This window comes from Eulemur rufifrons, chromosome 30, assembly GCF_041146395.1.
Source record: "Eulemur rufifrons isolate Redbay chromosome 30, OSU_ERuf_1, whole genome shotgun sequence".
Taxonomy (NCBI): domain Eukaryota; kingdom Metazoa; phylum Chordata; class Mammalia; order Primates; family Lemuridae; genus Eulemur; species Eulemur rufifrons.
The window spans coordinates 16,060,855-16,077,114 of NC_091012.1; the positions used below are offsets into that span (position 1 = coordinate 16,060,855).

General features: G+C 36.7%; 1 pseudogene; it reads right to left on the minus strand.

Moving 5' to 3' along the window:
* Positions 1-2,607: 2,607 nt before the first annotated feature.
* On the minus strand, positions 2,608-15,968 carry LOC138378789 (protein phosphatase inhibitor 2 pseudogene; annotated as a pseudogene).
* Positions 15,969-16,260: the final 292 nt, after the last annotated feature.

A 16,260-nucleotide genomic window follows, 5' to 3' on the forward strand; every position in this document is an offset into this window, starting at 1 on the left:
GATTATAGCTATTCTAATTGGGGTAAGGTGATATTTCATTATGATTTTGGTTTGCATTTCCTTGATATTTTGTGATGTGTCTTGCAAAACTATCTTTTCAATTTGTGTGCTTTATTTTTCATTTCCATGCCTAATTTATTTGGCTATGACTTCCAGTACTATGCTGCATAGAAGTGTTAAAATCAGGCTTCCTTGTCTTGTTCTTGATTTGATAGGAAAGGATTTCATTTTTTACCACTTTGTATGATTCTAGTTGTGGAGTTTTCCATACGTGTTCTTTCTTAAGTTGAAGTAGTTCTTGTCTATGTCTAGTTGTTGCATGATTTTAACATGAAAGCATGTTGAATTTTGTCAAATTCTTTTTTCTATATCAATTGAGATCATCATGTCTGTTTTTTTCTCTGTTCAGTTAATGTGGTATATTTCATTGACAGGTTTTCATATTTAAACCAACTTTGCATTTCAGTAATAAACCCTACTTAGTCAGAGTGTATAATCCTTTTGATATCCTGCAGATTTTGGCTTTATAGCATGCTATTCAGGGTTTATTTATCATTATTCATAAGGGACATTGGTCTGTGGTTTCTTTCCTTGTAGTGACTTTATCCGGCATTGGTATCAGAGCAATGCTGACCTTAAGAAAATAAGTTAGGATGTGTTCAGTTCTATTCAACTTTTTCAAAGAATTTAAGAAAGATTGTTGTTAATTCTTTAAATGTTGGTAAAATTCAGCAGTAAAGCCATCTGGTCCTGTGCTTTCCTTTGTCGGAGAAATTGAGTAATGATTCAGTCTGCTTACTAGTTAGTTACAGCTCTATTCTAATGTTCTATTTCTTCCTGATTGACACCAGGCAGGCAGTGTGTTTCTAGAAATTTTCCATTTTATTGAGGTCATCAAGGTGATTACTGTTCAGTTGTTCATAGTACTCTCTTGCAATCCTTTTTATTACTGTAAAATCAGTATTAACATATCTGTTTTTATTTCTGGTTTTAGTTATGTGCATCCTCTCTCCTTTTTTGTTTTTTTTTAATTCTCCCACTTTTCATTTATTTTGACATTACTGATATTTCCATAAACTTGCAAGTGGAAGATAGCTGTTTTCTTCTTCTTCTTCTTCTTCTTCTTTCTTCTTCTTCTTCTTCTTCTTCTTCTTCTTCTTCTTCTTCTTCTTCTTCTTCTTCTTCTTTCTTCTTCTTCTTCTTCTTCTTCTTCCTCCTCTTTTTCTTCTTCTTCCTCCTTTTCTTCTTCTTCTTCTTCCTCTTCTTCTTCTGCTTTTTTTATTTACACTGGGCAGACTTCAGATCAGTTTTTTTTTTAATAAATATAATTCTAAAGTAGCTATCCCAACATTTCCTTTAAGCACCTGTCTTAACCTTCTGCTCTTGTTTCCTAGTCCTTTCCACACACACACATAATCCTTTGCCTTTTAAAAGATCATGAAGAGTGTCATGACATTAGAAATTCTTTTCCAAACACATATTCTGTCATTTGCTGCAATAATGAAATTCTCATTTTGACCATAAATGCCTATCAGTTCTTCTAATACATGAAGAAAATAGATTGAGTAGCAGCAGTATCATAGGTAGAAAATAGAGTTCAACTGCTTCATTTCTACACCTGATTTATAGCTTGCCAATTAAGTTGCTATTATTAGTTTCTTTGACATCATTAGACTTTAGACAACAACTAAAGGGTTTTTTTGCAAGATGAGAGAACTGTGTATAACTAGTGATATGATTGTTTACAGAAGTAAGCCTGAACATTTTTAAATTTAAAAACCTTAAATAGGCCCAGCTTTAAGAAAATACAATAATGTATACTATGACAAATGTACATTATTCTTCTAACATAGTATGAATTATTTGGCTTCTTTGCTGAAATAAAATGCAGGAAAGTCTTGTGTATCTTGGTTTAGTGATGGCTTCATTTCTAGTCAATTATTTATATTTCAATTTTTATCAGTACCAAAAGAATCCATTACATGAACAGGTTTGTAAAATAATTTCTGTGTATCACACCTGTAATCCTAGCACTCTGGGAGGCCGAGGTGGGTGGATTGTTTGAGCTTAGGAGTTCGAGACCAGCCTGAGCAAGAGCGAGACCCCATCTCTACTAAAAATAGAAAGAAATTAGCTGAACAACTAAAGTATATAGAAAATATTAGCCGGACATGGTGGTGCATACCTGTAATCCCAGCTACTCGGGAGGCTGAGGCAGGAGGATCACTTGAGCCCAAGAGTTTGAGGTTGCTGTGAGCCAGGCTGATGCCATGGCACTCTAGCCTGGGTAACAGAGTGAGACTCTGTCTCAAAAAAATAAAATAAAATAAAATAATTTCTGTATATTATATATATGAAAAGTAATGCAGTTTTTGACTGAGGACATCACGCTGTATTTGTGGTGAAGCACTAGACACAAGAATGTATGTATCAACTAGGCATTTTCGGGCTACTCAGTCTGTAAGGTTATCGTTTAACTCTTGTCACTATATAATAAGTAGTATGCATGTTCGGACTTAAGTCATGAATTGTGGAGAATAAGAAGCAGTGTATTATAGTAAAAACATTTGTATCTAACAAATAATTGCAGTATCAAACAAATCTTTTCTATGAACTTTGTGATTTGTTTTACTGTTGGTCACTTGTAGTGGAGCCTTGATTTGACTCTCCCGTATTCATGTTTTCCCCATCTGCACTCTCTAACATTTCTTCATCTTCCTCATCACCATGTAGGTCTTTTTAATTTAATTGTCTAGCTAATTTAATATGCAGACTTTCATTGTAGTGAAGCTTTGTTTTCACTTTGAATTGTCACTTTATTTCCTCCTCCGAGTGAGAGGTCGCTGTCTTCCTCTCTGCTTTCTCATTCCAGAACCCAATGCTTTGGCTCCCAGCCTTCAGCAGCAGTGCAGTTCTCAGCTAAGACATCTGGAGTCCTGGCTTCAGCGGTTTCTGAATTACTACGTGCACCTTCGTCATCACCTCTCACACCATGGTAAGGAGCGCTTGGTTCATCCATCTTCATTAAACCACAGTGTGTCTGCTGGACGATATGTCACCAGGATGTTCATTCCATCCCACTTCTGAAATCCGTTATTATAAAGTTACTCAATGTAACCTCTGCCTTCAATGCTGCCTCCCTAACTCAATGTATCAAGTGATTATTTGTCTAGATTAAAAACTTCTAATATCAATTCCCAAATCTACAGTTTCAATTTATAAAACAGACAAGTTTCCATGCGTCACAGATTTCATTTTCCATATTTGTCTAATGTTAATATTGTTCACAAGCTTCACCTCTTTGTAAATTGCTTTACTTACATATTAATTAAATGATGAGTATAAAAACTTAAATGGTAATAATTTAGTTTCTACTCTACACTATTTTATCATGTACTAGTGTTTTATGTCCCATTGTTTAAGACATGATATGAGATTGTGTAATAGTTCTTGTAGTAGTTGCTGTTGTATTTTTGTTCCTGGCATAAGACAAAATGAGTGTTTCTGTGGCCATCCTAAAACAAAACCAATCTTGTAGTCTTTAAATCCAACTTAATCATGGTGCAGGTTCTTGGGATATTATATTGCCATCAGTCTATCTACATTTTATCTAAAATTTTAAAGGTTTATTCATAATTAATATTTATCATTGGAATACTTTTTTACACATTCATAGAAACTTGTTCAACCCAGCAATATAAAATTAAATATCCCCAATGTGAGATATAATGACAAGGTGTAAAATCAAAACTAAATATGTATCTAGACAATTGAAAGAATTCAGGTAGCTAGCTTTGACAGTAGAGCATGGTGGGTTAAACCACTCCTTGAAATCAGCCCAGAGAGGATCCAGTTTCCACTTTTCCCCTGTCCAGTGTCTGAATTTAGACAAAGCACTTGCCCTCTCTGTGCTTAAATCCTTCCCATCATTATAATGGCAGCACATGCCTCATACATTAGTGAAAACTCACAAAGTTACCACATGCCTGCCCTTGACAGCAATGCAAGTATACATTGCAAGTACACTTTAAATGGTACACACGTGCATATTGGAAACCTGTTAATACTAGAGAAAATTTAAGTAATATTTCTGAGTAGGCACTAATGGGCAGTGGAGAATGTTGCATGTTAGTTGATATTTTAAATGTAGCCCGTGCCTCTTGTTCCCCTGCAGGTCCTCTGGCTCTGAAGGCAAATATCAGGCTGTGGGACCTGAAGAATGGCTGTCAGGGATTTGACCATGGCAATGAGCATCCTAACACAGGCCATCCTTGGAACCCTGGAAAATTTTTATCTTTTTTACCATGTTTTTTTACTTCACTCAGTAAAGATTTACTTCACTCATTAAGATCCACAGACTTGATTATTAAGCACCTCATTAATATAGCCAAATCCTTGTTCTCTCTCTCTGGAGGAGTTCTACTGACAATGGTAGCTTTGGGGTGCAAACATTCCCTCAGTGATTTTAGATAAAAACTACTTTTCTATGTTCACAGAGTGGGTAGGGGTGTGTTCACTGGTACCACCTTCCTCTTGAGTGTCTTCCAAGGAGTCACAGTCAGTCTGAGGAATTCCAGGTGGGCAGAGCTTACAGTGAAAACTACCAAGTATATTGGCTCCTCCATACTCCTGTGATGGATCCTCCAAATTCTGGTAAATATTATTTTTTCCATGTCTGTGACTGACAAAGGAAGTAACAGAAAATCACAAAGACAGAAGATTTGGGATACTGTTCTGTTGTTCATCCTGGCAAAGCTGGAGACACTCCATGCAGCATTGTTATCCTTCCCTGGTGCTTTATGTTTGGGGACCATGCCCTCAGTGAGTGGCTCCATGATTTTTATTCTGTACAGGCAAAACTAACAGGTCAAATTCATACATATTCTCCCCTAGATCCTTCTCTGAGTCGAGAGCTACTAAAACTTCTTCTGGGGAGCACTTTTGTATCATTTTACACTCTCTCCTTCATCGTTCAAGTTTGTTTGGCTCTTTGTAATAATCCTGGTCAGTTGATGGTGCACATCTGCCTGATAACCAGTGAAGGTTTCCCAACTGTCAGCCATTTGTTCTCAGAAGCAGGGACTCCAATGTATCGAAGCTTTGCATTGCCTGGGTAAGTAATACAAACCCCTGATCTCCTCAGGATTATGTGAATTGTGTGGGTTTTTTCAACGTTCAGTTGTTTATTCATTCATTTTCATAGAATTGTAAACACAACTATGCAATATTCTCATTTCAAGAAACTGACTGTACACACAGATAAATGAATTTGTGTAAGTGTAAATGTGTGTGTATATGAGTGTATGTATTTGCATGTGTTGGGGACAATCAGGTTCAAGCAATAACATTGGAAATTACACGTGAAGAATGTGAAAGTAATACCAATTACAATAATGGCAAATGCTTTGCCATAAAGTCTATTACATTTGATAGTCCTATCACTGTGGTAAGTGATTAATTTTTAATTTATCTTTAAATTATCCAACTGAATATAGCCAAAGTATGTTGTCTTTAATAGGAATTATTAGTTTGTTTTTTGTTAAATATAATAATGAGGTTATTTGGAGTGTGTTCTTCATGATAACCTGCTCTATTTTCTTATGTTTTATTATCTTAGTTAGAAACCTAGAAATTAAAGCTTTCTTTGAAACACTAATCACAGTGTCAAGTGACAATACCTATGCCCTGTGAACAATATTACATTAATCTATTTACCTTTCTTCAACTTTTAAAAAATTCTCAAGTGTTTAAAATATTTAAAGGTAAATACACAGGTCATAAGTGGAAAGCACAATGAAATACTAAAACATCTCTGGCATATTTACGTAAGAGGCTTTTTGTTAAAAGGACATTTTAGCCCACAGATATATTCTTATGATCTCAACTAGTCACTGTACTCAACAGTGAGCACTATAGTGACATCTAATGGCAGATGTCACTTTTACTCCTTTTATACTTTATACAAATATCATGAAGCAGAAACTCTTTAGTACGTGACTGTTTAAATTGTATAGGTTGTTTTAAGTTTATTTGTATTCTTGCATGTTGTTGTGGGTCATTTCTTAGCATTGAATTCCGTTGTGTAAATATCAGACAACTAACATAATTACTCCACTGCTGATGCACATGTGAGTGTGCTTTAGTTGGGGATGTTAGGAACAGTGTCAGTACATAAATTCTAGAAAATATATTGGTGACACACATACAAGTTTCTGTTCGGAACATATGTAAAGTAAAATTTTTGTGTCATATGTTTACATCTCTTCATCTATAAATAATATGCCAAACAGTTTTCCAAAATGCTTGTAACACTTTTCACACTCACCAACAGTATATAAGTTTCCTGGTGTATCTACATGCTTGCTAACATGGTATTTTCTGTCATTTGTACTTTGTCTCCTGGTTGCTGTGTGATTATATCAAGCTTTATTTACATTTCCCTGATTACTAAAAAAGTTGAATACTTTTTACACTTCTTAAGACATTAAATTACTTCTTTTTGAAGGACTATGCTGTTTTATTTTAACCATCCTCCATTGTTTTAGCCATATGTTTTGCATGAGTTTGTAGGAGTATTTATATATGTTGGATAGGAGTCCTTTCTTTGCCCTCTCCCTTCTCTCGCTCTCTCCCTCTCCCATCTCTCTCCTTCTCTCTCTCACTCAATGAGAAGTTCTAAAATTTAATACAGTCTGATTTGTTATTTCCCCCAGTATTAAATGCCTTTTCTTTCATTTAATGATTTTTTTTTCTATTTTAAGATCATAGAGATGTTCTTTTTTTTTTAAAGACATTTTAAAAATTGGTTTCACAATCCATTCAGAATTGATGTTGTATCCTAATTATTTAATTTTTTTCCAGTAGGATAATAAAATTCAGTTTATTCTTCAAATGTTGTCTTATCATTATTTTTATTTGCTGTCACCTGTCATTGCCTCATCCAATTTAACCTCACCTCTCTCTTGGAGCTGGCTTTTCTATAACACTGATAGTATAACTATTTGGCTTGCAAATAGGAAAAAATCTAAGAGCTTCACATTTTTGACAATTTTGGTGATGAGGGTGGATTTCTAAGATATTAAGATTATAAAGTATGAAATGTCTGATTTCCTTAAGTACTGAGTTTGATAGTTGACATCTCTGACATTCCACTTTGACACTCCTGGTTTTATTTTTATTATGAAGGTACATCTTCATTCTTTCAAAGGTATAGTTTGGCTTGTGATTTTCTTTTAAAATTTTTTTGGAAGAATTTTTTGTGAAACCATGGATAAGTCAAAAATTTGTGTTATTTTCACATATGGGTTCTGTTGTGGAGCCAATGCAGTGCAGACAGCTCAAAATACCAACAAAGAGTTTGAGAAGGATGTGGCTAATGAATGCACAGTATGTTTATGGTTTGAGAAGTTCCATTCTGGTGACTTTAATCTTGAAAATGAGCCAAGTGGGCGACCTGAGACCAAGGCGGATAGGGATGAGCTGAAAGCTGCATGGAAGTGAATTCATCTCAACCCATATGTGAATTAGCAGCAAGGTTTGACATTACTATTCCAACAATATTGGACCACTTGAAACAAATCAGCAAGGTAAACATGATGGATAGATGGGTACCACATGAATTAAATGAACATCAGAAGAGCAATCATCTAAAAGCTTGCCTATCTTTGCTGTCACAAGATAAAGGCAAACCATTTCTACACCATAATATTATGTGTGATGAAAAATGGGTACTTTTTGACAATCACAAGTATTTGGCACAAGGGTTGGATAAAGATGAAGTGCTAAAACACAGTCTAAAACCAAATATTCATTAAGAAAAAGCTTAGTGTCTGTTTGGTGGTCCAGCACTGATATAATCCACTACAGCTTCATGAAACCTGGTCAATCGATTACAGTGGATGTCTGCTGCAACCAACTGGATGAAATGATGAGGATGCTTGCAATTAAGCAGCTGAGATTGGTCAATAGATACAAGCCAATCCTCTTGCAAGACAATGCTTGACCACATGTCACACAAACAATGCTGCTCAAACTCTGTGTCATCCACTGTATTCCCCAGACCTTGCACCAACTCACTACCACATCTTCCAGGCTTTGGACCACTTGTTGCAGGAAAAATATTCAATTCTCAACAAGCTGTGGAAAACATCTTTTGTGATTTCCACCTTTCGTGATTTCCAGGCTTCTTTGCTGCTGGCATAAACAACCAGCAAAACAGGATGGCAAAACTGTGTTGATAGTTTAGGTGCATACTTTGATTAACTGTACTGCTTCTTGCATGAGATATAGTAAACTAAACTTTTGAGTCAAAAGTAGACATTTCCTATTTAATGTAATATAACGTTGTGTAAAAGGAAAGTAGAAAGATTCTTCAGAGGCATGCTTAGGGGATATGAGAAAGCTCCCTGGAACAAGTAGCAAAGTCTCTCACCCAAGTGAAAGTGAAGGGAAAGTAACCCATCCACTCTCTGACCTGATATGAAGGCTGTGTCAGGGGGACGATTGAAATGAGCCACCTGAGCATGCTTCATTTGTTGCTTATTCTCCTCCTGTCTGGAGGAGGAAAGGACAAAGAGTCCCCACAGCTGATATAGCACTTTGTGTAAATCAAAAATATTTTAAGTGTTGTGGTTTTGCTGACAGCAGTAAACTCTAAGGAAATGTGGCATTTGGTGTTTTGCCTACTAGCAGGGAGTCACTCTCTCCCTGTACCCACTGATCCCTCCCTCCATGCATGCTCCATTTTAGCAGCTTTATGGAAAAAGTTGAATCTAATTGGGAGGTTTTTTTTGGAGGGAGCAACTCAAAATTTTATAGTTCTGTTTCATATAAGTGCGCAAGTCAAGTGTCTTCTATGGTGCCCTGGACAGGAACAGTAGATAATAAAGCTGGGTGAAAATGCCAAGGACAGTGGGGTGAAGCATGGCTGCAAACATAGAAGCTTCTTGTCCTAATGCTCTCCAAATATAGGAAGGCACAAAGGTAAGAGGGAAGCTCAGACTTTAGGGTGACAATCTTAAAGAGAATAACGCCTTCCCGTGTCCTGACCCTATCCCTTATACACACCTATTGTACCCCCCTCAGGTCACTTGCATTCCCCTGTCTTAGAAATTGTGTGAACTCCTTATTCTGTGTTTCCATAGAGAGGAAAATAAACAAAAGCAAGCTCATAGATAAAAAAATCCAAAAGTCAACAGATCGGTTTTGGGTAGGATTCACAGTGAACCCAGAGAATTGAATGATGCCATCTAAATGGATATTGAAGTGACTGAGGATGGTGGATTCAAGAATAAAACTTTGAGACAAGTGTGAAAGTTTTCACAGGAGATCATCCAGGAACTCTGAAGGTGGGAGTACCAGGGAAACGGTGGTGGGTAGCATGAGCTTCTAAGCAGCAAGATACATTTTAACAGGAAGAGAGGAAAATGATCTTCAAGAAATCAGAAGGAGAAAGGAAAGTCTGTAAACTACATTTCCACCTTAGTGCTTTAGAGTTTGAGAGAATGAGTTCTCTTTACTTGAGATACAAGGCAGCAATGTCCTCAAGGGAAATCCAGTAGATGGAAGAAACTGTCAATAAAGAAGTCTAACAAAATAGAGAAGTTTCCTAATAATGTAGCTTGATTTCCAGAGAATACAACAGAAAGTTCTGTGTCATATTGGAGGAGAAGGATGTTAGGTTAAGGGAGAAAAATCAGAATATTATAGTAATAATACAGGAGAGAATTTGGTACAAAAGGGGCTTATGATTTGGGTTGTGATCAAGGAAACCAGGAATGTTAAGGAGAGAGGGCTGCTACATGAGACAAAAGAAAGGAGGAGAATGTAGTAGCCTCCTTCATCTTCTGACATGAAGTTAGGCATCTCAGGTAGTGAGCAAGAAGTTCAAATCTAATCATTACACACTCATTCATGTTACCAGCTTTGGCCTTATGTTTTTTGTTCCAATTCAAAGTAAAGCATCAACCAAAGACGACAGGGACCAAGAAGTAAGCTACAAAAAGTAAAATTTTGCTCTGGAGAATCCCCTACAGGATCTTGCCTGGAGGGATAGGAGGAGGAAATGCTTCTGGTCAGCACTTGGTGTCATTTTGCTCTCCTTTCTACCTGCTCCCTCCTTTTGACCCAAGTTTTAATCCTACCTGCTTTGTAACCCACTGCCTTGCCTATAATAGATCCTCCTTGGGTCTTCAGTGTTTTTGTTGGTAAAGTTGATACAACATCTCTTCTCTAATTGTGCATATTTACAAATGATAACATGATGCGAAGGGCTCTGAAAAATGTAGTAAGTTGAAGAACTGGGCCACCTGCTTTCACCCATTTTTCCAATTGCTGCTTCAGAACCATTCCCATAGGCACCAAGCCCCTAACTCTCTTCTGGTCCTTTGATCAACCTTTGCCTCATGAGGGGAAAAGCTACATGGTAGTCAAGGAAGAGAGACTAACATTATAGCCCCATTTCTTCTCACTGCTATTTACCATACTGCATTCTCTACATTTGTAACTGGCTTCTTGACAGAACATAACCTAGAAACTGCAACCATTTTCCTGGCTGTTGGGTCCTACTGACCAGACCTGAGGGAGGGAAACGTACATGTCCTAATGGGTGTTCAGTCATGGGATGACATGAGGGCTGGGTGTGAGAGAAATGCTGAAGTAAGTGTGAGCATATCCCATTACTCATTTTGACTCCTTTGGACAAGTGAGTAACTGGAGCTCATATTGGAAAAAATAGCAAGAAAGCTACATTCTGCATCTCTTTCTCAACCCCAGCATCTGCCTTATTCTGTTCTTTATGTTTTTATTACCCAGCCCTCCTTCCTCCCCTTTCATCTCAATCTTCTGGCCTTTGGTCTAGCCTCCATATTTGTCCAACTTATTCTGTTTTCTACCCTACCTGTTTACCTTCTCTGTCCTTCCTTCCCACTAGTCTACCTTGAAGATCCCCCTGCCCAGTTCTCCCTCTCTTCCTTCCAGATTATTGTCCATTTGATGCTGCCATGGTTTTCAGCCACTGCCTACTTCTTACTTCATTATTTATGCCTGTTCTTCTCCTCCCAGCCCTGATTTCTAGTCTACTTATTCCAGTCCCCACCCCCAATGACACCTGATGATTCACAAATCGCATCCTGGAGAGATGGTTTCCCTATGACAGGGACGGTTCTGATGCTGTTCATAACAGCCAGGACTGCAGATTCCCAGCAGCCTGATCTGGTGGACACAAGAAATGCAAGATTAGGGCAAACAACCATTAAGCCTCAGTGAGCTAGAGAACCCCTTTTCCATGACCACATCCTGGTTACCTTTCTACTATCTATATTTTGCCTTCACCCCATGTTGTTAATCCCCTTTGGATGCTAGAGAAACTTTTAACAATTTACTTTTTCTAGATGGTCTGATCCTATCCTCTCATGTCTGATCAGCCATCCTGCATCCTCTACATTTGTAACTGGCTTCTTGACAGAACTTGATCTGTAACCACAGAGAAAACTGCAGGACCAGTAACAGAGAAGGTACAAGAGAATGAGAAGTAGAAAGCATGTATTTTATTGTCAAAGAGGGTAAGTCCTTTTGATTTGCCCTACATTAAAGTGATTTCAAGAGAAGGTGACCCCTGACAACTCAGACATGGGGCACAAGGTCCCTACTGTAGATATTTGCAGACTCGGGTTTGTTTTTGTTTGTGGGTTTTTGATGTGGTTCTTTGCAGACTTCTTTTTTAAATCCTAGTGTTCCAGAAGCATACCAGGAATTTTCCACTCTTGAGAGAGGTTACCCCAAAAAGGGGTGGGGTCCCCCTACTCTGCTGTCATTAAAGTTTTTAGGGTTGAGCCTAGTGAGCTGTTTTTACCCTAGAATAAAAAAGTTAGCAAAGTCTACAAGACAAGAACATGTCCACATTCTACCAACAAGATAGCATTTGATAAATATGTTTTTAAATGCTCTCGTCAAACTGTTGTCTAGATTGAAGAAATATCCATATTCAGGAGAGGACTTGCAAATGCAATGAATGTGGTAAAACTTTTAATCAGTCCCAATACTTACTCAACATCAGAGAATTCGTATTGGAGAAAATTTATACAGATGTAATAAATGAGGAAAAGTCTTTAATCAGTCATCACATCTACATAGACATAAGAAAATCTATACTGGAGAGAACTCATTCAAATGTAGAGAATGTGGCAAAGTCTTTAACTAGTACCAAACCCTTATACATGTCATAAAATCCATACTGGTGAGAAACCCTACTAATGTAAAGAATGTGTGAAAGCCTTTCACTGGTACTCAAACCTTACACAACATAAGAGAATTTGTTTTAAATTTCAAGAATATGGCAAAGGTTTTAGGCAGTGCACACACCTTACACAACATCAGATAATCCATACTGGAGAGAAACCCTACAAGTGTCAAAAATGTGACAGACCCTTAATTTTGGATCAGAGCTTACTAAGCACAAGAGAATTCATACCACTTACAAACCCTGCAAGTATAAAGAAAATGTCAAAACCCTTAAATGGTGCTCATACCTTACTCAACATCAAAGAATTAATACCAGATAGGAGTCCTATACATGTAATAATTTTGTAAAAGTCTTTGTCCAAAGTATATACCTTAGATAACACCACAGTATTTATACTGGAAAAAAAAATTACAAATGTAAAGCAGATAGCAAAATCTTTAACTCTTGCTCATACCTTACTTGACAGATATTCCTGTAGAAGAGAACACTTAAAAATGTTATAAATATGGAACAACCTTTGTACAAAATATACACCTAGGAAAACAACAGAGACTTTATACTAGGAAGCAATTTTATAGGTGCAATATATGTGGGAACTTATTTAATAAAAAAATCATGTCTAAATAAAAATCAGAGGAATCCCCCTAGAAAGGACTAACACACTAACACTCTTACAAATTACTCTAAATTGGAATGCTTATTATAAAGAATAATCCAAAGTCAAAACAATTAGATAATTTAATTATATGTGTCAAAGGAACAAAGAGATTGATGTTTCAGTGGGTATAACTATATTTAATGTATATTTTTTGTAATGACAGTATTTCAGATTTGAACAAATACTATTGATGTAATTAAATTTAATGCCATTCTTTCATTTCTACTATTTATGTAAAGGCATGTGGTTGATTGTTGATACCTCTGAGCTATGAGAAGTTATTCTATATTAGGTGGGCATAATTCACATCAACTCTCTCATTGAAGATTAAGAGCACTGAAACATAGGATGTAAGACGAAAATCTGAATAGAAAAGCTGCTCTTTTTCTTTGATTTATAACAGTGTTATAAGTCATGCATAAGTTAGGTGTTCAGGGTATCATTCTTCACTGAAGTATCAGATAGGAACACTGAGTTTTAGAAATAAATGCTTTTACCAATTATTCATTTAAAGGAAGAGTCTAGCCATTGCTTTAATATATAGATATTAATATATATTTGTAGTAGCAATAATTAGAAGTAATAAGTATTTGTTGATATGGTAGCAATACAGAAATCTTTACAAATATCAGAATAGGTACAGAAAACTCCTCTGGTTGGACATGGCGTTATTGTGAATCCAATTTTCTAAATACTTAGCCTTAGTTTAAAAAATAAAGGAAGCACACTTTTCACATATATCATGGTATCAGGAGAACAAAAATGCTTCTTAAGCATTTGTAATCTGTATACTAGCCATTGAAGATAACAATGCATTTTAAAATGCTTTCCTCAGTCTATGTGTAAACTGGGTTGTTATAATAAATAAAACTGAATGGTTTTTGATGTTTTAACACTGTTGTATGTAGAATAACATATTATCTTGCCACAAATATTAGCCTGTTCCACCTTGCTCAAAGTTGTAGGTAGTATTATTATATGGCAATAATGTACTATTGGGTAATACAGTCCAATGACATTTCTAGCAATCCTTATTCCCAGTGGTATTAAACTCCAAATAATTAGGAGAACATTTATCTCATAAGTTTTTTTAATTATTTTACCTTTTTTGTAACTTGTGTGGCATAGTGAAGGTTATAACACAAATTTTATGAGTGCAATAATAATTGGTATCTTTATTAATCAGGTATGACTATTTACAACATTTTATCCCATAATTTCCTTTTTGAATGCCAAACCTCTGGGCCTACAAAACACACACAGACTTTTGGTTTTGATTTACACTAACAAAATACAAATATATCAATCTAAGGATAAATTTTAGGAGTAGAAGAACTATGGAGGAAGTTATTGGTATGTGTGAATGTGTGTGTGAGAGAGAAAAAGAGAAAGAAAGAGAGGGAGAGAGAAACGGAGAGGGAGAGGGAGAAAAAGGGAGGAAAATGAAAATATTGAAACAAAACATATAATTTGAAAAGAGTTGATGGTATACTAGCAAACTAGAAACTAGAAACCTCACAGATCCTGAAAGAAAATATATTTTCTCTACACAGAATTCATTTCTCAAAAATATCATGGCTCCTTGTCTAGAATCTCCTACTGCAAATACTGTGTGTGTGTTTTTTGCCTGCTACTCATTGCAAGAACTGTCATGATTTACTTGTTCCAGCATTCAGAAAGTATTGTTTCTATAACCTGCTCGTGGCTTTTAATAATGCTTTTATAAAATTTCATGATATTCAGATATTAATTTAAAGATGTAATTCCACAGTGAGTGTATTAAGTTACATTTAATTTAATTGGTCCATTTCATTTTTTCTTCTCAATTAAAGAGCACTATTTAAGCCACTTAAAAGTTGTCCTTTTCCCTTTTTATAAGTACCATCATCTGTTTGGACTGTACTCGGACAGTTCACTTGAATGAAAAATGGGGAGGCCTTGCAAGGCAAGGGGTTGTTTTGACATTAAATACACAGGATAGTGCAGGGTGTGTAATATATGCTGTAAAATTAGGAGTAAAATATTTGTATTTTAGTGAGTTTGTACTTCTGGATAAAATAATGAAACATCCAAGGTGAGGCAAAATTAATTTTGCATGCAGGGAGAGTACTTTGCAGGCTTCACAACTGACTCTCTGACTTTAGGAGAAGAAATTTTTGTTTTATATCCTAACGATCTCCTGTTCCTCACTTGGTCTTAACTTTCATCCCCAGCTACACATGCATCCTAGCTCTCCCCATCCTCTGCCCCTGCTCTGTATGGCTGCAGCTTCCTCACTGCTCTCCCCACCCCATGCTGCCTCGCACAATGCTATCGGTTCTGAGGAGTAGTTTGGAATTATTTTAATGCACTGAGAAGTAGTTTTTAAATGGAGCATTTGAGTCTGTTTACAAGTTTTAAATGCAAAAGTCTGACCACTTAATTCAGACAAGAGGACAGTAGTCCCATAGTCCAGACCATTAAGCCAGGCAGTCAGCATGGTGGCAGATGTGGGGACAGATAAGACACGATGGTGGGATCTTTCTTAGGTTGATGGGACGTGCTGAAAGAAAATATGGAAAACAATTTTGAAATGTGGGGAGAATATTGGGAATATGCCCACTTTAATGATTCTGAGGTCTTGAGTAACTACAGGTGGTGTCACTTTATAGACAAATGTGATGGAAATGAGACGGGGACTTGGGGAATGCAATCTGAGCATCAGGGAAGGGGATGCTATTTCTATAATATAGAGGAATTACAGGGCCATGGTGCAGAGCAGCTACTGTGGGGAGACAGAGATTGTTGTACTTTTTCAGGCCTAGGTTAGCGGCAGTGGGAAGGAGATGATGTTAAATGTCAGGTTGTCAGTCTAGATGTTTGAGATAAAGATGCCTTTGGGAGAGTGTACTAGGCAGAATCAGGGTGTGTGCTGTGGTTACCCACAGCCCCAGTATCTCAGGGATCAAACAAAAGTATATCCCCAATTTAGGTTACATCAACTGTAGATGGCTGTCCTTCCATGGAAGCTGAATCACAGGTGGCCGGGACCACCTTGACTTCCGCTCGCCCATTGGTCAGTCTTGTCATGTGGTTCTGGCTCTGTGAGAGGCACTGGGAAAGGTGACCCAGCAGTTTGCCAGTCAGAGGCAGTGAGCATTTCAATCTCAAAAGTTACACCCAGGTGTTAGTCTAGAAGTCTCTAAGTTCTTTCACAGCCCATGTTTTCTTTCTATCCAAGCTGTCCAGAGTGGAAACTTGAGTGTCATTTGTGAAAATAAATACAATGAAGTTGGGTATTAGATTATGCTCACACATTTAACATTGGTGCCATTGAAATATAATATTGCATCCCATTCTGCAGCTATTAGTTTGCATTCAG